This window comes from Pipistrellus kuhlii, unplaced genomic scaffold, assembly GCF_014108245.1.
Source record: "Pipistrellus kuhlii isolate mPipKuh1 unplaced genomic scaffold, mPipKuh1.p scaffold_m20_p_13, whole genome shotgun sequence".
In the NCBI taxonomy this organism is placed as follows: domain Eukaryota; kingdom Metazoa; phylum Chordata; class Mammalia; order Chiroptera; family Vespertilionidae; genus Pipistrellus; species Pipistrellus kuhlii.
Genome location: NW_023425438.1, coordinates 27898440 through 27922320, shown reverse-complemented (window position 1 = coordinate 27922320; position 23881 = coordinate 27898440). Strand labels below are relative to the sequence as shown.

General features: G+C 41.0%; 1 pseudogene; it reads right to left on the bottom strand.

Moving 5' to 3' along the window:
- LOC118717762 overlaps positions 1 to 23140 on the bottom strand; it is a 231881-nt pseudogene extending 208741 nt beyond the window's left edge.
- Positions 23141 to 23881: the final 741 nt, after the last annotated feature.

Genomic DNA, 23881 nt, shown 5'->3' with positions numbered 1-23881 from the left:
GTGCTGTTGAAAGGATGAGCTTTGCCTCCCTCTATAGTGTAAAAGGCTCAGATACTCCTTTCCACATTGCCAGCAGCTAACATTCCTATTCAAGATTTTAAATCTCAAGAAAGTAAAACAAAGACACATAAATAGTTAAGGGATTATTCAGGATGGCAGCCTTGAGAAAGGGGCTATGACAAAACCAACGCCCAGGACGGAAGTGGCGGTGGCCTGCATTACACAGACTGTCCTTGCAGCAGGACTGTTCTTGTCTGTGCTGCTCTACCATCTGGCATTCTCTAGATCTTGTTCACTTCTGAACTTAAAACTTGATTATTAAGCTTCCCATTGATTCTGTGAGCAATTATAAAGTCACATTTTTGCTTAAGTTAACCAGTTTTAGAATTTATTGCTTGCAAGCGAAACCCTGCTAGTTTGTCACTTCTGAAAAAATATCTTCCCTCACCCCCAGGAATGTAAGCTCCATGAGGGCAAATACTGTATTCGTTTTGTTCCCTATTATATTTCCACCCTGCTACATAGTGTCTATTATATTATAGAAGCTGATTAAATATTTTTGAATGAATGAATGAAGATAGCAGAAGATCATGCAACTAACACAAAGCAGTGTCACTCACCAATGTGTGTACTATTCTTTCACTTCAAGATCAAGATTTAATAAAGTAGGAGATTAGGTGTATCAGGTAGATAGAGTTAAAGTGAACAGAAACTGACACTTGTGTGATAAGAGAAAGGCACTGGGGGTGAGGCAGTGCTGTTTAAAAGTTGTGGGAAAATGGAAAGTAGACTTTAATTCTTTCTCCTCCTGCTAGACAGTGCAAGTAGTGCAATAGCTACAACTTTCATTTAACTGCTGGCAAGCATTTTCCCAAGTTCCCCAGCATGTGACTAGTTCTCAAAATGTGGAAGTATGGTGTTGGAGAGTCAGGAAACAAAGACTCCCAACCTGAAAAGTGATTCCACCTTTCTAACTCTCAGTATTCTGGCTCCAACTTCTTCAACTATCTTGCAGATTGGTTCTGAGACTCCAACAAAATAATGTATTTTAGCCGAAACCAGTTTGGCTCAGTGGTAGAGCATCGGTCTGCGGACTGAAAGGTCCCAGGTTCGATTCCGGTCAAGGGCATGTGCATTGGTTGTGGGCACATCCCCGGTAGGGGGTGTGCAAGAGGCAGCTGGTCGATGTTTCTCTCTCATCGACATTTCTAGCTCTCTATCCCTCTCTCCTCCTCTCTGTAAAAAATAAATAAAATATATTTTTTTAAAAATAATGTATTTTATACTGCTTTATAAATGGACAGAGCAAAGTGTTAAGGGTGGAGTTAGACTTCAGTTTTTGAGTTTGGCTAAGAAAGAATTCAGAGCCAATGACTCTAACACAAGTTTACTCCGAAAGTCACAGAAGTAGAAGAAGTGAGCAAGCTAGGCTCGGTGGACTCAGGAAACAAGTTACAAATAAAGGGCCCGAGAGCTAGGGAGAAAAAAACAACAATGGTATGCTGCACCTAAGAAGTCTCAGGAAAGGGAGAGGGGGAGGGGGAGGGAAACACTAGGTCCTTTGTCTTAAAGATTTTTATCTGTTTTCCAAAGGTGGGGATTTTAGGAGACGTCTCAGGGGAGGATCTCAATAGAATATTCAGCAGCTTTCCAGGTGTGTCCTTTCAGTGTTGTGGTTGGCACTGGGCAAGGGGGTCATTATTCATTACAACTGGTTCTGATGTCAGCCATGGCATCACTTAGTCTGGGTTTGCTGCTTTTCTGGGCCTGGAGCTGAAACACAACTAACTGCTAGTTGTTATCTCTAGTTTGACCAAAGAAGCCTAGATGTTATTTCTAGTTTGACCAAAACTCTGTCTCTGTGGTCAACAGATGGGAGGCGTTGTTCCTAAGATCATTTGATGAGGGTCAGAACCTCCTTGTCCTGAGGGCTCAATGCTTCAGGGAGTGGTCATGCAAGGGCTTGTGTGAGAGTCAGATGAGGCTATTCTCTGTCCCCCTTGTTCATCCTCTACTGGGGTCTAAACCTATGAAAGGCCAGGGCATCACCCAGTGGGTGTGGCTCAGTGGTTGAGGGCTGACCGATGCACCAGGAGATCATGGTTTGATTCCTGGTCAGGGCACATGTCTGGATTGCGGGCTCAATATGGTGTGAGGCATGCTGGAGGCAGCTGATCAATAATTCTCTCTCATCATTGATGTTTCTATCTCTTTCTCTCCTTTCCTCTCTGAAGTAAATAAAGATATATTTTTAACAAAAGAAGAAGAAAGGCCAGGGGGTCCGTATGACTCATGACATTCTAGGGGAGGAAAGTTCACCCTAGGAGTGAGGTCCTAGTCTGTAATAGTTGTTTTCTCTAGTTTTGCCTGTTGCTAGGCACCCGGGACTTTCTGCTCTGATGACATTCTGTACCTGGCCTATTGTTCTGCTCATGCCTGTCTAACTGCCTCCTCAATGATAAGGAACACCTCCATCTCTCAGGAAAGCAGAACTATTTCTACAAGGTAGGCTGCAAATCTAGTTTACACTGAACTGCTCCCCAAGAGTGGAAATACATTGTTTCATGGAGGTTTCACCAAGGGAATGAGAGTTGGTGCAGAACCCATGAGAAAAGAAATCCAAATGAGATTTAGATGGTGGAAATTTTTTGTGGACATCTCAGCACAGCTTTGCATATCCTTGGTACAATCTGATGTGGTGCAAACTTCAGTTTTCTGGAGAACTTCATACCCTCTCATATTCATGCAGGAGCATGCCCCTGAATTTTCTCATAAGGCATAATAATCACCGCAGACAGAAGCTATTATACTTCTGATTTACACTTTTCATGGAAGACAACTGGGACTGTAACATAGCAAAACCTTGTGACTCCAGCTGCAGAAGGTGAAGGAAGCACCAAGATTGCTGATGCTCAAGGACAGAGCAAGAAGCCGGCCTCTACGTGGCAATTTTAATCTCCAGAAGTGATGCTGCTGTTGCATATACAAGCACATGAACTCCCCACCTCATGGCTCATGACTAAAGCTCATGTACAGGTTTTGATCAATTCTATCACTGAATCTGAACTTACACTTTTACTCCCTTCAAAATGTGAAAGCCCCAAGGGTAGAAAATATTTTGTGCAGGGTGCTATTTTTAAAATGGACAGGAGGTGGACTGTGGGAAGTCCTAATTCTGGCCCTGCCACCAAACTAATGGGTCAAGACTCATAACCCACCCAGAAGTCATTTTACTCATCTGCAAACCCAGTGTTGGCATAGAATGGATGCATTTCAAAGACGTTCTTGCAGTTGACTTCTTCCCTTAAGTCCTCCTTTAATTCTTCATAAACATTCATGAGATTTAAAAAAAAAATGTGTAAGAATGGAACTGCTCTGCTTGGAGCACAGATGAGGGATTGGGGCCAGGAAAAGGCTCTCTGTAGAAGGCAGTGGGCAAGCTAAGCTCAGCATTGAACTCCACAATGCTCTAATGTTGAAAACTTGTTTTGTTTGCCTCAAGGTAAATGGGTATCAAGTAAAGAGAAGAGCGAAAAAGGACCAACAATAACTTTGAATCATTCAAAACTGTACCTAATATGAGTTCTGGTTGCCACTTAAGCAAATAATGAAATCCTAGATGTTGAAGATGGACAGATGGTGGTCCATTAGCAGGGATATAGCAGGTAAGCACTCAGTTAACCACCTGTGGTTGGCTGGGCAATCTGATAAGAGATATCTATGATATTTGCAGATATGTTTAAGTCTTATTGAGTCTCATGCAATGCCCACTGCTGTCAGCCTCCTGAAGTTGCAGGTGGTGCCCAATGGATGCAGATCTGCTGGTTCAAAGTTAATTCCTCACACTCTGCTCTGCAGACAGAATGGGAGAGGGCGAGCCAGAGAGAACCAAGCTGGATGCACCTAGCGGGGACCTGCTTCTTGCCACAGTCCCCACATAAGTCACCTTTAAGGCAACAACTCTCCCCAAGAGATGGTCACACTTATTAAACCACTAAAAAAAGAGAGAGAGAGAGAGAGAGAGAGAGAGAGAGAGAGAGAGAGAGAGAGAGAGAGAGAAAAGCAAACAACAAGCAAACAAACAAAACAACAGAAAACCTCCCTTCTGGAAATGTAAGGTAAGTTTGGGAACCCACATGTAAAACTGCATCCCTGGACTAAGTGCCAATCTAGCCCAACATGAGGTTTCCATTCCAAAGTTTCAACCTGCTGGAGAGCGAAGTTTTACCTTCAGAAACTCAGATGCGCTGATTAAAAGTGACTGCCACAAACACACACTCCAATATCATCAAGAGCAAGTCGGGACCCACATGGGAGCTCACAGGAAACTCGTAGAGGAGAGTCAGAGTAGCCACTGAAACAAAAGCCCTGGCTCTGAATGCCAGCTCAGCAGGCAGCTCTCGCCTGTTCAATGAGACTCATTCTTTGATGTGTGTTTTTTAACCGCCACTTTCATGTGGTGATGGAAGAAGCTAAGAGCAAGGTGGTAGCATTATGTGAAGACCAATGCTTTCAGATGCCCTTTGCCCCTCCACAGCACCAGGCAGACAAAGAAGAACCACATAGCCAGAGAAGCCTACCTGGTTTTGAAAGCATATCTGTGCTAGCAGAATCGAAAAGGGTGAGAAGGAACAAGCTCCTCAATGACAGGGAACATTTTGGTGGGGCCACTTAGAGAGATATATTTGGCTTAAAATAAGAGTTCACTTACAGCTTCCCTTGGATTATAATCCAAATCAAAATTACTTGTGGCCAATTAGTTTACAATAAAAATATCCTCGCATGTGGCAGGTCTTTCACACGTTTATTTTCAGTAGCAGAGGAAGGGAGCAGCTGTAGACCTAACCAGACCCTGAGCCTTGGGGAAACTAAACAGGTGTGTCTTGCTTTACATAATACATACATCTGAGTGGAAGTGCAACAATATTTTTGTATATAAGGTGAGTGCTATTCTAAAAGCATGACTCTGAAAACTCTGGTTTTTGACAGGTAAACAGAACTTTCTTTTCATTCTTCTGGGTTTGCCTTATGAGGTTTATTTAACTTGAAGAATGTGAGCCCGCTGTTTGGGGCTCTCAGAGCAGCAAGTTCCCACAGGGGATCTTTAAAAGTTATTTTGGGTCAACTTACCCAAAAGGCCACATGAGGAAGAAGCCAGAAATGCACCTAATATCATCAGGTAGAGCCAGGCAAGTATAAACTCTTGGCTGCATGGAAACACAGACTGTAGGGCATTTTGTAAATAAAACTGGGATGGGCACTGGCTGTCCTCAGAGCAGTGAGAGAAAGAGGGGGCTTGTGTCCATGCGGAGGATGGGATGCTCTCTGGGACCCTATTTCTACACTAAAGCTCAGGGTACAGAAGGTGGTGGTCAAATGGGGTCACCTCACCTGGCATAAGGGAAGCAGAGACAGAGCAGAGAGCCTCTCATACCCTCAGGGGCACCAAATTTGGAAACAGTCTGTTCAGAGATTGACTGGGAGGAGGGTCAGCTAAGTCAGAAGAAGGTGAGATGTGGAAGAAGAAATGGAAGATCAGAAGAGCGGGGAGACAAATATGCGGGACTCTACAATACATCCTGGTGGAGCCTACAGGGGCACATGAATTGGTGAGTTTTTAAAGGATTGGTTGTTTATGAAATCATGAACAGATTTCAAGGTGCTATTATTAAGTGTCTGCCCACATACCTTGCACTATACCCCACCTCTTGAAGCTTAATGAATATATTTTTAGAACAAATACAAGGAAATACTACATTTTACAGGAAATAACAAATGGAGTCCCCATCTTACTATCTCTTTCTCTTACCTCGAACCTGCATGTAGAACCACAGGGTGTTTATGGCCCCAGGAACTGGGTGGTGTTATGTCATGAAGTACAGAGCACCTTGTTTTAAAGGTCACCACAAAGGGAATAAAAACCCCATTCTATCATAAGCCTCAATCTTGAGTCTTAACAAGAACTTAAAGTGGGTTGACTGAGAGATAAGAACCCCTAACATTTGAGTGATAATAAATGCCGTGTTCTGTTCTATTATGGTTTTCACAATAATCCCATCAGGAAGCTAATAAGTTGTCTCCATCTAAATATGAGGAAATTGAAGCACAAATCATTTAAGTTGCTGTTCACCATCATGAAACTAGTAAGCGGTGGAAAACAATTCAGATGTGTGAAACTTCTGGGCCAGGGACTTAAAGAGGGTGCATGTTCCCCGTGTACCCTTCTCCTATTGACTGGAATCCTTGATGCCATGGAACTTTGGAAAGCTCATGGTACAGAGGCAGAGCTACTGTCAGCTGAGGTCTTCAAACACCTCTGTGGAACAGCAACTCCTACTGATTGGAAACCAACTTGGACTCTTGACCTTGCTGTGCTGAATTCATTATAGTTGGGGAATCTCTGTGTTACAGCAGCTATATGTCTCTGCTTAAGAAGACAAGGAAATGCCTCCCTGGAGAGGTATGAGCAATTGGCTTAAAAGCACAGAGGCAGTGATAGCAGAGGCAGGGATTAAATGGAGATCGGGCCTTCAGTAAGAGAAGAGAAGGGAGACTCAGAAGCCTGGCTGAGGCTGCTCGATCTGATTATGGTCTCCGGGGTGCCACTCTAGAAGGTGTGGCCCAGAAGCCGTAGTGTCAAAAGAGTGAGATCAAGTGAAGAATAGTCCAACCAAACTGAGACAGGGTCCAGGTACTATTGCAACAATCAAGGCCTGAGAAGCTGGCATAAAATGGGGAGCCATCATGAACCATTCTTTGGGCATAACAGATTCTCAGGTCCCATCTCAGTGAGAGGTTCTTTCTATGGAGAGAAGGGAAGAAAAGGAAAAGCCTGCTCAGACTGGGGCCTTGTGGTTGGCTGGGGATAGAAGGGAGACCATTGTTCAATGGGTAGATGGACACCCAGGGACTCACCACTGCACTCTAGGGTCTCCAAACTCATTTCATACCACACAGCAAAGCTACTGGAAAAAAAGTAGATATTCTCTCTCTGTTCAATGACCATACTCTAGAGTCTAGCTAAAGGGCACTAAAATGCTGAAAGTCCTTGCATTAGCTGAAGGCAGTTAATGCCTGGTGGACAACAGGTCTTAAAATTACTGGGAACTTCTGAACATAAGTCCTCCTCAGGCTTCTTTGTTTTTCGTCCCCATTCTCCATCCATGGCCTTAAGAAAACTCTCCTTGGAATACACAGAATGATCATTGAGCTCTTAGAAATGACTAGGCCTTTCTGTGCTAAGGGCTCAGGGCTTTAAACCTGTCCCTATCATTCCCACATAGCATCTCCACGTGCCCCGAGGAGAGAGTAAGTACAATAGAATATTTTTTCAGGGACACGGGGTGCTAACTAACCAAAAGTACACTGTCTACTCAGGGTACATTGTGCATTCTAAAAACATACAAGTGCTCTTCTGTCTTCATGAAGAAGATAAAAGCAAGAAAGTGGATTAAATGGACAAACAACAGCCTACTTCAGATTTGGATATTACATTGTCTTCCATGAAGTGTTTCTAATGTTCTTGAAGCTTGCAAATAATGAAAAGGGTGTCCTTCCCATTGAAATCCAAGTAAATACGCTGTAATTGGTTTAGAGTGCCTTTGATACTAGTGTTCTCATGCTTTAAAACTCTTCTCCTCCTCCCTCCCCCCCAAGTTTCAATAACATGTTCTTGAAAGATATACTCTCTAAGTAAATTCTTTGTCCTCACGAAGACAGTCAAATCACTTTTCTAAACTGATGGTCTGGCATCCTTCCAGAGCTGATTTAGAAGTTATGGCTCACACCCCATGTCTGAGTCTTCTAACCTTGGCACAGTCCTGAATCCCATGAATAGGGCTGGCAGTTGGGAAGGATGGCTATAAAAAGAGAGAAAGCTGCATGTATCTAGTTCTGTTTAGCAAATTTTGCTTTCATGAAAATCCTAGAGAGTCAAGGAGACATTGCCAAGATACCTACAAGATCCCAGTAACCTGTTGGACCACTCCATATGAAATAGCACACTCACTCAAAATAACTTAAGTGTGTATAGTGTTTTATCGTTTGCAAACACTTTCATATTTATTATCCCATTAGATGAATGTAATAATTGTGGAGAATGTGTAGAACAAATATTACTCTCCTCATTTGAGAGATCAAGATACGGAGGCACAAGGGAGTCCTGTCCAAGGTTACCCACCCAATTAATGCCTGAGCTGAGACCAACACTCCAGCTCCTGGCAGCGGGGATGGTTCCCTTTCCACTGCACCATGCTGCCTCGTCAGAAGCCTTTGGCTCCAGTACATCAGTTCCCAATCTGTTTCTGATGATGGCTAGCTAGACTGCTCACAGTGTTGGTCATACCTGGCCAAAGAGACCAGATCCTGGTCATTGTGATGATCACCACCTTCAGGTGGAATTCAAGGAGGCCTTGGCAGAGATAACAGGAGAGCGAAAAGCCGCTCTATCATAGCACCTAAAAACTCCAGCCCAAGCACTTGTCATTCCCATTAATGTGCAATTGCTCTCCAAGCTCTTTGGAGTTAGGGGTTTGCTTTGCCTACTGTGAGAAAGGCATCCACCAAGCTAAATTGGGCCCTCAGGCACACACCCAACTCTTTCAGAAGCCAATACTGTTTAGATGGAGTCCTCCCATGCACATCTCCCAGGATGGTGTTAGAAGGCCTATGAGTGTGCTTTGTTTCCTTTAAAACAAGTAACCTAGAAAATGAAATAACACATATTAGATTAAGCTCTGTCCCATTTGGCTAATTCAGGAGTTAATGAAAGGTCTCTTTCGGTCATTGGTATTGGCAGAGGCGCATTTAGTGAAATTCTCCTGGGGACCTAAACACAGGTACAGTAGCAGCTCTTGCCCATAAACCAAGAATGACACTTGAAGGCAGCTTTTTCCTCTCTCTGAGGGTGCCATTCAGGTTTCTCTTGACAAAATCTCTGTTTACCAAACTCTCGCAAAAAACAAAAAGAATGAGAGATTTGGGGAGAGAAAAGTAGGAGAAAAGAGAACACAAGAAAAGTGAGGGGAAGAGAGGGAGATGTTTGAAATGTATATGACACAGAGTGGACAGAGAAGGACTTGCCAGATCATTAAACAAATACCATGGAGGCACCCACTGTGCACAGGTTCAGAGTCACTAACAATTAATTCCTCCTCTCTGAATTGCATGTAGTGCCCAATACGTGGAATGTCTATATTAGAAATTTAATACAGCACACTGATTTATAATTGTTTCTTGAAGTGACTGCTAACTTTAAAAATAGTTCTAGTAAAAAAAAAAAATACAGCTTGATTATTTCATGACTATAACTCCAGCCCCTATATTATATTCAACCAAATATATCCAGAATCAAATAATTTCCTGAAAACAGATTCCGTGATAATTATTTCTGTGATCTTATATTCTGTCGCAGAAGTGATGAAGCTGTTCCACCTGCCTGCCACTTTTCCATAAGTGAGTCACCCTTTGATAAAGAATAAAAATGCTATGACCTTCTTATCCCCTTCTCAAATGCACACTGAGCCTGCCCACCACAATGAGAAGACTATTCGTGTGATGAACTGCTGAATCTCTTCATTTCATAATTTTGTAGCGATATTTTAAGAGGTCCAGAAAAAAAAAAGGAAAAGTGAAATAAAGGTTTGTTTTCCTGTGGATAATTATGCCCAACAGAGCTTCGAAAATGGGTTCCTAAAAACTATGTGAGCTCGGCCAGTGTTGCTCAGTGGTTGAGCATCAATCTATGAACCAGGAGGTCATGGTTCAATTCCTGGTCAGGGCTCAGGCCTGGGTTGCAGGCTCAATCCCCAATGTGGGTGTACAGGAGGCAGCTGATCATGATTCTCTCATCATTGATATCTCCTTCTTTTATCTCTGAAATCAATAACAAAATATTTTCAAAAAATAAAAAATATATGGAGTTTCCTCAAAAAACTAAAAATGGAACTCCCATCACTACTAGAAATATATCCCAATAAATCAGAAACACCAATCGGAAAGGATATATGCACCCCTATGTTCATACAGCACAATTTATGATAGCTAAAGATTTGGAATCAACCTAAATGCCCATCAGCAGATGAGTAGATTAAAAAACGTTGGCACATCTACACAATGGAATACTACTCTGCTGTAAAAAGAAAGAAACTCCTACCATTTGCAACAGCATGGATGGACCTGGAGAGTATTATGCTAAGTGAAATAAGTCAATCAGAGAAAGATAAATACCTCAGGATCTCACTCATTTGTAGATTGTAATGAAAAAACATAAAACTATGAACAAAAACAGATCCAGAAACAGAGAAGCATTAATCAGATGCTCAAACTTCAGAGGGTAGGTAGGGGAGGGTGGGGGTTAGAGGGAGAGCAACCAAAGGACTTGTATGCATGCATATAAGCATAACCAATGGATGCAGACAATAGGGACCAAGGGTTAGGGCATGATTGGGGTACGTGGGTGGGCAATGGGGGGATAAGGACACACTTGTAATACCTTAATCAATAAAGAGAAAATAAATAAATAAATAAATAACCTAACCGGTTTGGCTCAGTGGATAGAGCATGGGCCTGCAGACTGCAGATTGCAGACTGAAAGGTCCCAGGTTCATTTCTGGTCAAGGGCATGTACCTTGTTTGGGGTCACATCCCCAGTAGGAGGTGTGCAGGAGGCAGCTGATTTGATGTCTCTCTTATTGATGTTTCTAACTCTCTATCCCTCCCCCTTCCACTCTGTAAAACATTAATAAAACATATCTAAAAAATAAAAATAAAAACTATGTGAGTTTCTATATGGTTTTTCTATTGTTATCTTTTGCCTTCCACCTCCCTTTCTTTCATTTCCTTTCTTTCTTCCTCCCTCCTTTCATCACTCCCCTCACAAACCATTCTTCAGTGAAGAGGGGGAACATCCTTGACTGAATTTGGGGTCTGATTTATGTAAAAGAATCAGCTGTGTCCACTCACCTCCTACTCACAATCTGCCACTATTCTAGACCTCCAAAATAGTTTCCATCACTCCTTACATGGAGTGGAGTCTCTTAGAATCTCTCATTTTCCCAGCACAAATGCCATCTTAACAGCACAGTCACCATCAAACCAGGAAGCAGGTTATTCCTCTCCCACCTCAATAGCAAAAGCTAGCAAAAAAATTTTCTTTCAAACGTAATGGAGCATAACTTTGCACAACTCTCTTATAATTTTTACTGCCCTGGATGCTATTCTAAAATTCATGTTCCCATTTCTATAGGAATGGTGGTGTTCTTTAAAAATATTCCTTCCCTTAGACGGTTTTTAAAGCTTGGAAGGAACATTAAACAGTAAGTGAAAGAAAATGGCTTAACTGCAACATGCCAGAGTCAAATGCCAAATGTTGAAGAGTAGAACTCCAGTGAAAGCCAAGCAGAGGGCCTGGTGAAAAACAGGGAGCTGGCCATACAGGCACTTTGAACACAGGACTCTAGTACTGGCTGGCACCTTGCAGGGCAGCTTTGCAGGAGAGACTCTGAGCATGACAGAGATAAAAATAGATTTCCCAAATATCAGAGCTGTCTGTGATTTGTGTCCAGATCTGCAGATCACAAACAGCCCTATCATATCACAACTTCACCTGCTACCTTTTAAGATACTGCTCCGATCCCTCTTGAAGATGCACTTCTCTATCTCTGGACCTTTGGTTTAACTGCTACAGAGTCTGGGATGTTTTCTCTCCTCACTGTGCCCTGTGTCTAAATTCCATGCATACTTCACAGAGGAGACCCTGTTTTATCTCTGTCACCTCTTTCCATAGGACTTGAAACTCTTCCTCACTGTGACATGTCCTTGTAAATAAACCACACCTTTGACTTATGATTGAAAGGGGCTTGAGGACAGGCACTGTAGGGATGCACGAATGGAGTAGCATGCAATAGTCCTGGAAGATTTTAGTTACTGGAGAACAACATGTGAGGAGAAAAGGACATTGAAAAGAAGAGAAACCAAGAAGCCTCCACTGTCTATAATCTGTCAACTGAGACAACCCATCAAGGTCAGAATGCCAAGGAAACAGTTCAGGGGCAAATACTCCACAACACTGTCCTCCCTTAAGAATTCGCCTCCAATAAATCACTTTCTATATGAAATTCCAACAGATACAGTTGTATCTACATCCCTCAATGTATTGGCTGTTGTCAACAAAAACTTCCCTACATGAGTATTTCCAAATATCTAGTAGCTTCCCATTAATTAGTTGGATTTTGAGAATTTAACTTCAAAATTTCACTAGAATAGAATCTAAAACTTCCAATCATATTATCTTCTTCACTGTACTCTGCTTTTCAATTTTATGTACATATTTTAGTCTTTTCATACAATCATGATGTTTTAGGTACTGTGGTCATTTTTAAAATTTTCTCCCATGAGAAAATGAGTCTCTCTTGTACTTTTACACTATCCACAACACACATTATATGAGATATGGTGTTTATATGAGTTATATGAGATATGGTGTTTATTTCCTTTGAATAAAAGATGAAAGTTTTTCCCCAATTTTCTAAAAACTGTAATTGCCACATAGGCATAACCAAATATGTCTAAAATTTACACACAACATCCCCAAACCTGGCCCTAATATTATTTTATTGTTATACGCAACGCATTTGTTTTGAGGAATTTATGACTTTTTTAAAAAAATTTGTATTGTTCTTCTTCCATATACGTGCCTAGTTAATAGTCAGGAAATCCAATTCCCTAGGAAGCATATTATCTGAAATTTACAATCTGTATATGCCACAATGGCTAATATTTTTTTCTAAATCCTCCCTTGTCCTCTTTGTCGATACCTATTTTTAAAAGTCATTATTATCTTACAGCTGTCTAAATTTTCTCCTCATTTTTCTCCTAAAAATGACTAACATAGGAGGTCAATATCTCAGCCATCATTAATTTCACACCCTCCTCTTCTCATTTATCCACTAGTCTTTTTTCTCTTGAGGATCACTTTTTTCCTTGATACATTTATAAAAGACCTCCTTACTTCATCTAACCTCCTTTACTGTATCTCATTTCCCACTTTTGGGCTCCTTAGCTTGTCTTCGCTAACTTGAGTTGTTTTGTCTATTTTTATCCCGTTCCTGCCTTCTCCACTCCCAGGGCAATTGTTCTGTTATACACGGAGCCTGAGCAGCCATTGGGGATGACAGACTGCATTTTCACTAGAATTCAAGAACCAGAGGGGCCCTGCAATTTCTCTCACTGTACCAATGCAACAGAGCTGGCTTTTGCACTTTAATTATATTGTCTTGGCTACTTCACACCTATCTACACTTATGAATGTTAATACTCCCATGGCACCATAGGTATTACATTTCCTCCCAATGTGTTTCTCAACTAGGAATAGTACCTTGTAGTGTAGTTATCAATGATCACATGCCTAAATAGGCAGTGGAGAGAATGGAAATGATTGACTCTATTAGGGTGAGGGAGGTCATTTGCATACTGTTAGGTGATTTGCATACTGGCAGCTCCTAGGACTGTGTTTCAGAGGCGTCCCCACATTTTCTCCCTTTATAACAAGATGTGGCTTATTCGGCTTACTATAAAACTCTCCTTTATCTTCCTATCTCATTTCATCCTCTCCCACTCCAGAATAATACACACTAGCATAAGCATGACATTGCATGGCAGTCTCTATCTTCTGAGTTAATGTTCTCTTTGGCATAATTCATCATCCTTTCTGATTTTCCAGGGCTGATGACAATGGTGACTCCCCTAATATCTGAATGAAGTCCTTCATAAATATTTTGCTGAGTGATTGATATCTCCTCTAGTTATGTTTCTCACACCTCTTCCCCTTGGCATATAACAGATGGGATTCCATCAGCAGAAGCAGATGTTGTGGAAAAGATACGGGGAACCCAGAAGCCCTCTTTCTAGCCCCAGCTCCTTTACTAACTACTACCTCAGCCTTCTCTAGGAGTCATTTAACCTCTCAGAGCTCCATTTCCATGTCTGAAAATTTAAGATGCAAATGTCTTCTTCAGAGGTGAATTGAAGTGATCACAAAAAACATACGAGAGAGGGCCCTACTATGAAGAAGTTTGGTAGCTGAATTTTTGATACTTCTTAGCTAAATTACATTAACTTTTTAAAATATACATTTTCTGTTTCACCTATCCCCCTTATGAGTTTTTATAATAATAAACAAACACACACACCTCTACGAAGATCAGTTACATTTTGAGCAATCCCTAATGGTGAACTGTCAGACACTGAAAAAAAAAGGATAATTTTAATTCCTCCCATCTCTATCCCCCATCCATATCTGATTCTCCACCTTTATGTATATGAGGTAGGAGGCACCTGGCAGGGAGAAGCTGGACTCTTATTTGATGCTGGCTAAGCCTCATTCATTGAAGATGGGTATCAGGGCTGCCAATGTCTGGAAAGCATTTTGGAAGTAAGAAGCAGACAAATATAAATCCTTTAAACCCCTGATAAGTAAACTCTCCTCAGTTCAACCTCTACATATATCAGTGTTTCCCAAAGTGTGGTATGCATACCCCCAGGGGTACGGGAAGAGTTTGGTGGGGGTACGTGTTGCACCGGAGTTTGATGGGGATATGCACTGCACCATGCTTAGCTGCGCCTACTTCTACGTTCTCATGAGTACGAGGGGTACTCAGCATTAGGAAAATTATAGAAAGGGTACACATATGTCAAAAGTTTGGGAAACACTGACATATATAAAAGCCTAAGCGATCATTTGTCTGGTCAACCATTTTACTGGTAGCTATGATGCACACTGACCACCAGGGGGCAGATGCTCAATGCACAGGCACATGGAAACATGGAACAAACTGATGAATCTCAGAGAGAAGGGGGAGGGGAATTGCGGGAAGAGATTAACCAAAGATCTTATATGCATACTGCAGACCTTGTGCACTTGTTAATGCACCAGTAGGATCCCTTAGCTCCATCTGTGGGGACTGGGCCTAAACTGACTCTCTAACATCCCCTGAGGAGTCCCAAGTTGCAAGAGGGTGCAGGCCAGGCCAAAGGACCTCACCAGTGCATGAATCTTTGCATTGGGCCTCTAGTATAAATATAAACGCTAAATCAAAGCAGATACTTATACATTATTTAATCCCTTTATAAAACATTTTGTTTTGACAGCTTGGTAATGTAAAGTAAAAATACCGGCAGCCAAAAAAAATCAGAGTCTTTGCCTGTCTACTACCTGAAAGTCTTCCCTACATATAAATAGAAAAAGAAAAAAAGTATGTTTATGTAAAGGGAAACACTGATTTACTAGAACTGATTACTCCATAGTCTAATTACTTTTCAACTGGCTGTTCCAAATTAAGATGTCATTGATGGCTTTTGGTGATATATTTCATTTTAAGCAAATTTATTCTATAATAGAGTACATCATAATGGAAAGCAGAGTTCCTACTCTTCCCTCCTCTTTGTAGCCTGATATCTTGACAAGTAAATTAAATTTAGCAGTTAAAATGCTTCCATTAGTAATTTTATTAAGTTAATTAAAGAATCTCTCTCTCTGAATTTTAACTACCTTCCTTTCAGAACAATGTTGATTTCTTTTCTTTCTTTTTTTCTTTTAATTTCATGTATTTAGGGACTGTGATATATTCTTGAACCAATCAACAATTCTGTTGGTATTACATTTCTGTGGGCAAGAGGCTACGGCGGGGAGAGAGGGTAGAAAACAGAGCTCAAGAATCTTTGGGAGGTAGCATCTTTCTCAGTAGAGGGTCTGTTTCACATCCCAGAAGAATTAGGTTGTGATCCCCTTCAAAGGAGGAAGACCAGAAGTGGGAGGAGAAAGGAAAATATGCTTTGCAGCTATTGATGTTCTGAGGAAAACGCAGAACTGCTAACTGGTGTTCCATACACAGAAGGTAAAGCACAGATAGTTCAAGTAGAGTTTACAGGTGGAAGGAGAACTCCAACTCTTTTTTTCTTACTCTGTAGGTGTACACGTCATGCTGAGAAACATGCTAAAGTTGGTGAAGCACAGGTTAAAGGAAATCTCGGGGCCTCTCCAGGAGGTAGCATTTTAAAAGAACCCAACTATTTCTAAGAGATGTAGGGCAAAAGGAGTCCTCTCGTGGCCTACTGCCTGCTTCCTGTGGTTGGTGTTGCTAAACTCAGGAAGTATAGGGATTATTTTTAGATCTCAAAGGGAACCGAGAGCACATTTTATTATATCCTCTCCAGTTAAAGATGAGGGAACTGAGGGCCAGGAATGAATAATGCCACCATCATCAATAATAATAATAGCAACTATAATAGTAGTGACCAATATTTATTGAACTCATCACTGGGAAGCATTGTCTTATTAAAAATCTCATGAGGAAGATTCTCCTAATGCCTCAACATTACAAAAGCAGGAAATTATGCCTAATGATGATTCTGGAACTTGTACAAACTCTGCCTGACTCCACAACTAGCTCCCATCATTACCTCAAATGAGTGCTCTGGGGTCCTGGAGCTAGTGAGTGGATCCCCAGGGCTAAAGCTCAGGACACCCCTTCTCAGATCTGCTCTTTTCAAACTAGACTCTATGAAGACAACTGAATATCTAGTGCTTGAGCACAGGCATGGGCATTGAGAAGACACTGTGATCTATTTCAAAGGAATCCCATGGCCTAGCTACCCAGTGGAGTATTTGCTTTATGTGTGAAACTTTATCAAAGGCTGTACCCATGAGTTCAGACCCAAACTTACATTTTACCCTTCACTCATTCATTGAAGCAATAAAAGAGATTCCAGAATATGGCCCACAGCAATAACTATTAACACCTCCCATCTCTTATTTTCTAGTCCCAGCCCTTCTCAAATAGTTTGAAGCTCACATGCTCAGAGTTCAAGCTCCGTTGCTCCTCTCAAAATCACTCCCATTGACTCCTCAAATCCTCCTGCTGTACCCTCACTCAAACACAGTCTCTCACAATCACAGCTCAGTTACCACACCCACTTCATTCTGGCCCTTTTCCTGGGAGACTGAATGCATTTCATTACCATGTTCCAAGCTCACCATTTTCCTCATGGGAAGCGGTCACTGGGGCTTTTTGGCCTTCTATTCTTTCCCTACTCATCAGATTCTATGTCACAAAAGCCCAAAACATAAAACTGGCAACTCACAGATGCTTTCTCTCAGGACAGAATGGAGGAAGCCACTAAATTATTTCATAGGCCAGAAAAGAAGACAAAGAACACTCCATTCAGATATTTATCCACACACACACACACACACACCTTTTTCATACCAGAAAAAGCTAAAATGGCAGATGCCTACCCTAGATGATCTTTGTATATTCTAGGGAACCCACCCCACTTTCCTTTTCCCCCAGCATCAAGATAAACAGAGTATCTTTGCACCTGATTTGATCTCTTGTCATCCTGGATATAGGTTTTCAAGATGGGGTTGCACAATTTCTGAAGAACAATAGTTTGCCAAATGTTGCCCACGAGTGTTCACTAAGCACATCCCTACCCCAAAATGATCTCTTTATGAAATACCCAGCATTTCTCAATGTTTCTATAACAAATAGCCATACAGACAGATGCAGGGAAAGGAGAGCCTGGAGCATCCAGTATGTATGTACTGCTAATCAAAAGCCATCTCCCCTCTCCTGACCCTCCACTGAGAAAGATGCTATCTTTAGTCTACAAGCATATTTCCTATAGACATGCCCACACAGCAGCCATGTTTTCACTAGTAATTTACCTCTTACTTCCTCGATTCCCTGCCATTCACACTGCATCTTCTCTTTGGTGAAGATCTTTTTCAATTATTTTGAGAATCTTGTTGTTGTTGTTGTTTTTATGTGGAGTTCAAGTCCAGTAGTGAAATCTGTTTCAAATTTGTAACCAGTTTTCAGCTTTGGAAGAAGCCCAAATTGGTGAGTCCCTATAAGTGAAAAAATAAAAAAACAACAACACAGAATTTAGTTATGCAGCCTGATCTTATAGAAGAGAAGATAATTCAAAGGGAGAGAATCTGCAAAAAATAAACATTTATGTCCTCTTTTTCCAACCCCAGAAATTTTGCTCCGGTTTTCAACCTGGAGAGTGATCTAGTAACTGTGGAGCACCACAAAAGAGCCATAAGGATCATAGATTTATGTGGCAAAATCCCTATTATTTGTCGCATGAAAGGAAAAAAAAAATATGTGGTTTTTAAATAAAATACCAAAGAAGGATGGAACAAGCTTGATGCAGGGAAAGCAGCCACCGTTGTGAAAGATTTGATAAGCTTCTTCTTACTTGTCCTTCACCCTGAGGCTTCTGAAGAGGCCTGAATATCTGGCTTAAAGTGAGTGATGCTACTTGAAATGAAAAGCAAGGAGATTGCAAATCACTCTTCCGCACAGGCTTGGAGCACGCGATGGCTTGGCTGATGGACAGATTCAGGTATTTAAGTGAGTGTGATTTCCAAGCAACAATTTCTAAACCCTACATTGTCGTTGACCTCCATCATGCAATTGGACATGTTTATGAAGGCGCGCAGTGGAATGAAATGCGTTGGAAGAATGCTGAAGTCATTTTCGAACACCACGGCGGTATTACTGCAAATTGAAGCCACGTTATCCCAATCAGCGACAGAGTCCAGCTTTGCATCCTTCTTCCGCTTAATGGTCTGAGTTCATTCCAGCAAAAGGTCTGCCTATTTCAGAAATCCAGCTAGGAGAATGGTTGGAGTAAACCAAATGAAGTAGGTAATCCAGTGTGTGTGTCCAGGTATACTTTCGCTTGTTCTGTTTCTTCCTCTCTTGCTTTTATTTTAAAGGCAATGATATAAGGAAGATGAAAACTTGCCCCAAATAATTTTTTCCCAAGTATCTGGTCAGAAAGCAAAGCAGCAGCCTTTTAAATCAAACACAATTAGCTGTACATTGAAATTATATGGTCTACAATTGTATGTTCAATTAAATAGCTAAAGGTAATCTGTAAAGGTTGGAGACCTCAACTGCACATTGAAGCTTCTAAAGTCTGCTTAGATTTCCTGCTTCTTCACTAAGACCCAGAGTGTTACTTCCTCAAAAGCTAAAAGCAGAACTTTTTGTGTCTAGTAGCACTCCTAAAAAGCTTTACTGTCAACTAAATCAAATATTTGCATTTAACTTATTCTTGAAACTTGCCAGAAAGAAAAACATAATACAAATAAAAAAGCCAAGATTATTTATCATAATCACTAGAGCAATGGCTGGCTCTCTAATCCAGCCCCACATTCTCTCTCCTATACATAAGAGTCATTTCTGGGCTGTAACTGGTTTGGCTCAGTAAATAGAGCATCGGCCTGTGGACTGAAGGGTCCCAGGTTCGATTCCGGTCAAGGGGATGTGCTGGCAACCAGGTGTGCAGGAGGCAGCTGATTGATGTTTCCCTCTCATTGATGTTTCTAACCTCTTCCTTCCTCTGTAAAAATCAATAAAATATACTTTTAAAAAATTTTAAAGAGTTATTCCTGGGGCCTCTGTTTCATTTACTCTTAAATTATAGTCTGTGATATATTTCTTACATAAAAGCAGTTTTATTTAGGCCAGTTGAAACTATAATATTTCCATTTGAGCCATTGGTGAGAAAACAGTATTAATAACAAGCATTCGATAGAGCATAGCTATGTACACTGATAGCCATTCCAATTGCTGGCAACCTAGTGAAGAAAATTTTCACAGTTCTCTCAATTGTATAATGATTTATATCCACACCTACTAAACTATGAGAGACTCCAAGGCAGAGACAATCCTATTCACTTTTAAATCATTCCAGCATCTGCCATAATATTAGGTATACTGGTATTAAACGGTGAAGTAACAAAATGAATGAATGAGTGAATGCACCAGAAAATTAATATTTAAATACAGTCAATGATTATTTGTGTTCCAGTCCTACTCTACTGAGAATTGTTTGGAAGAGTTTTTAGAGATCCACGGAGAAAGCTTGGCTGACTCTTCTTGGAGAAAACATTCACTGTTTGTTGGATGGAGACAGTTCACCAAGAAAGCAGATTTTGACCCTTTGAGAACTTGAATGCGATGATGAGTTTATGACAGTTCTAAAAGCCAACATACGGTCGGTGGCCAGATTGTGGTTCTGGATGGAGAGGCTTCCATTTGGAAGGCAGACAAGCATTTGAATTATGGGCCAAATGAAAGTGTCAATAGCAATCCCGTTACTGGAGGAGCTGTAAAACCCTGCTTAATGAACTAGGCAGGGACACAAAAACACAATGGTCTAAAATGTACTGTAAGAGAAAATGATAATTAGCCCAGATTTCATGTACAAGATAAAATGCACAGGGATGATATTACCACTGAGCAATATTACAGCCCTTCGGGGGCTGTTTTGTTAACAGGGTTTGGCTCAGCCTTTTCAATCCTCCTTGTATGAGTGGAGATGTACTATACAATCGTGAGCTGGGAGACAAGGGAAAATCATCTGATGGTAAAATTCCTGTCATAGATGCTGACAACGGAAAGGGCCACAAAAGGATTCTGGCCTTATTAAGTGTTCATTATTATTTCAGAGGCTTTATGTGATATTGGATGTTAAGCCAAATAGCTCACCACACCAGAGAAATGGGTGTTAAAGAGAAAGTCATTCTCTAAACGTGAAGTCTTGTCTATAGCTACCAAACGTCAGCCAGGAAAGTAAGGCAAGATAAGGCAGACCTGTCCTGAGCAATTGGGCAATAGCCTCTTACTTCCAGCTTAAGAATTAGGGAACTGCAGAGGCAGCTCTGAGCATAGAAGAGAGCAGTGAACTTAGAGGCTGGGGGTTAAGGCTCCAGTCTTAGCTTCACACAACTCTGAGTTTGAACTTTATCTAATCTCTTAAAAGGACGGTAGAGGTGTAGGTAAACTAGAGTGGCACTTCAAAAACCTTAAAGGGCTTTCAGGTTATCTGAGGATTCCGTTAAAATTCAGATTCTGATTCGGTTGGCCCGGAGTGGGTCTGAGAGTTTGCATTCCTAACAAGTTCCCATGTTACGCAGCAGCCGCTCCTGGCCCATGGACCTCAGTTTGTGGAACAAGTGCCTACACAGTATTTCTCAACTTGTAAGTTCTGTGAAGCTACCCAAATCAATAAGACACCAATGGCCATTTGTTACTATCCAGGTAAGTGGGGAGAGACAATTATTGAGCTTTTGGTATCATCAATGCAAAGTTGTTTTGTCTTCTTTTTTCCTTATCTTTTAAGTCTAACTAAGTGTCTCTATCTTGGTTAGAAAACTACAGCAATACTGTGTCCTTTGAAAAGATAAATTAGTCAGGAGTCTTTGGCAGTAGACTGCTAATATTGTTAGGCTAGCAAAATATGGCCTTTGAATCAATTGTTTGGTAACTAAATGAATTGCATGTGGAAGAATAAAGTAGGGGAAACTAGAAGTGATGAATTAAAATGGTGGATCCATATCTAATAAAATGAAAGCAAAGGGGCTTGGATGATGTAAAGTTAGGCATAGTGACTTGGGTACAAAAACAAGTTAATGTTGCAGGATGAAATGTGCAACCTAACTTACACCTTGCAGTATCATTAGTCTAGGTGCTTAGCCTGCTGAAAGTGATCTAGGAAGCTGAAATTTACTGAGTTTTCTCTTTATATACTTTCTTTTCCTGCTCACACAAAATTTTTTAAGTGATATATGTATAGTGGGGAGGAAGGGAGGAGTATTATTTCAAAGCAGGCTTAAAAAGTTTTTCACAAATGTGCAGATGGGGGTTTTGGATGTTAATAGACCTTTTCCTGGTTGTGTCTAGGAAAATGTGTGTCACGTAATAAGAGCTCAATTAATGTTTGTTAAAAAATATTAAACTAAAAGCAATGACATTCGATAAAGTTGCAAGACTGAAACCAATTGAAAGTTCACAGGATCTTCAGTGACACTAACACTAAGGGTCATGAATTTGGGGGTGGGGTAGAGAAATGTGTCATTCGTTAGGGGGGAAAAGGTTTTTCTGTTTGTCCTCAAATGAGAAAGCTTAGTCTAGAGAAGAATCAATGAATTAATCTTTGCACTAGAATTTAATGATCTCTTATTATGCGCTTTATGCTTCATATAAACTGTCCATTTTGCCTCTTTCAATATCCCTATGATTTCATTAAAACTATACCTATGCCTCGGTGTGACAAGTAGAAAATGGCAGAACTAGGAGTTTCCTCTAAGTTCATCTAACTTAGAAATCTGCACTCTTCACACAACTTGTAACACAGATGAGGTCGAAGGAGGTGGAAGGAGATACTTTTAAAGCAGGGAGAAAAGAACATATTTTCCAATGTGCTATATTATGGAGACAATGACTCAGAAAGGCATGAAGAGAAGAGGGTACTTTCTCTGGACTCGGGCGAAGGTTGTTTCATGGACAAGGGCCGGAAGTGGGCTGACACTTCATTCGTTCACAACGTATTTGTGTGGCCCACAGAAAAAGAAAGCTGGATAGACAGTAGTAGACAGATGAAGTGAGAAGATGAAGGGTGTTGAAGAATGATAAAAGTAATTAGTGTTTTTTAGAATAAAAACATCAGAGAGACTTTGTAATACATTCCAGAAAAAAAGCAACATATGGGGAACTTTTCCATGTTTAGCATAGATTGGCCCCCTCAAAACACACACTGCTGATTGGGGTAGGGGAGAGGGAGCATGTGTTGCTCAGATAAAGATAACCTAAAGGCGCATTGTGAATAAGCTAAAACCTCCAGCCAGACAAAAGCCCATTTGTATATGACTCCATTTAATTTCCCAGGTTTTGATTGCCTCTCCAAAGCAGTTTATATTCTCAATTAAGAATTTATTTAAAAATGAATGAAGTATTTCAAACTTGTTGTGGACTATTAAAGACGAGTCACTTTTAAAAAGTGGTTTTGGGTTTTTTCCTTTTCCTGAGCTGTGGCTTCAGAAAGGGGCTAGCACCTCTCAGGAAAAATGGGTGATTGAATAGCTCTGAAGACAGTTAACTTCTCTAAAACCTTCAGAGGAGTCCTGCCTTTTAAAAGCTTTCACAGCTACTTCTGTACCAGTCAGAGCGTGCCAGGCCAACCTAACCTTTGCAAAACATCCCTTGCCAGCGGTGTCCAGGAGGATATAAACGCCAATATGGCATGCCTCATTGGCAGAGATAGCTGCAAAGTCACCAGACATCGTGACTTAAAGAAAAAGAAAATAAGGTAATGCAACCAAGTCCAACAGGTCACTACAAATCAGTTTCCTAGGCTCTAGTGGACAAAAACCTCAGCCCGACCAGGCCTTATGTAGGAGTGCTCCGTAATTCCATCACAGTGGTGCCCTATGAGGTCAGAGTAAGAAATGGACAAATCATGGCTGGGGATAAACCACAGTGATTTCCTCGCTTTTTAGACTCATAACCCTTTTACGCTGAAAAAAAATAAAAGGACCCACAAAGAGTTTTTTACTTATTTATGTGGATTAAAGGTTCATATTTACTTTATTAAAAATGAAAATCTGGCCTAAACTAGTTTGGCTCAATGGATAGAGCGTCAGCTTGGGGACTGAAGGGTCCCGGGTTCGATTCCGGTCAAGGGCATGTACCTTGGTTGTGGTCACGTCCCCAGTGGGGGGTGTGCAAGAGGCAGCTGATTGATGACTCTCTCTCATCGATGTTTCTAACTCTCTTATCTCTCTCCCTTCCTCTCTGTACAAAATCAATAAAAAATATATTTTTAAAAAATGAAAATCTGTGAGATGCCAAAAAAATAAAACTAAAATTAAAAAAGTGATTTTGTTTCCTGGATAATGCATTTGAGAATGCAGTTTCTACCTCACCCATCACCCATTGTGAAATCAAATTGAAGGACTCCGCTCTTAGAATGATCATTCCAATGTATTCAGTAAATAAAGGCCAAACACAATGAGGCACTTTCC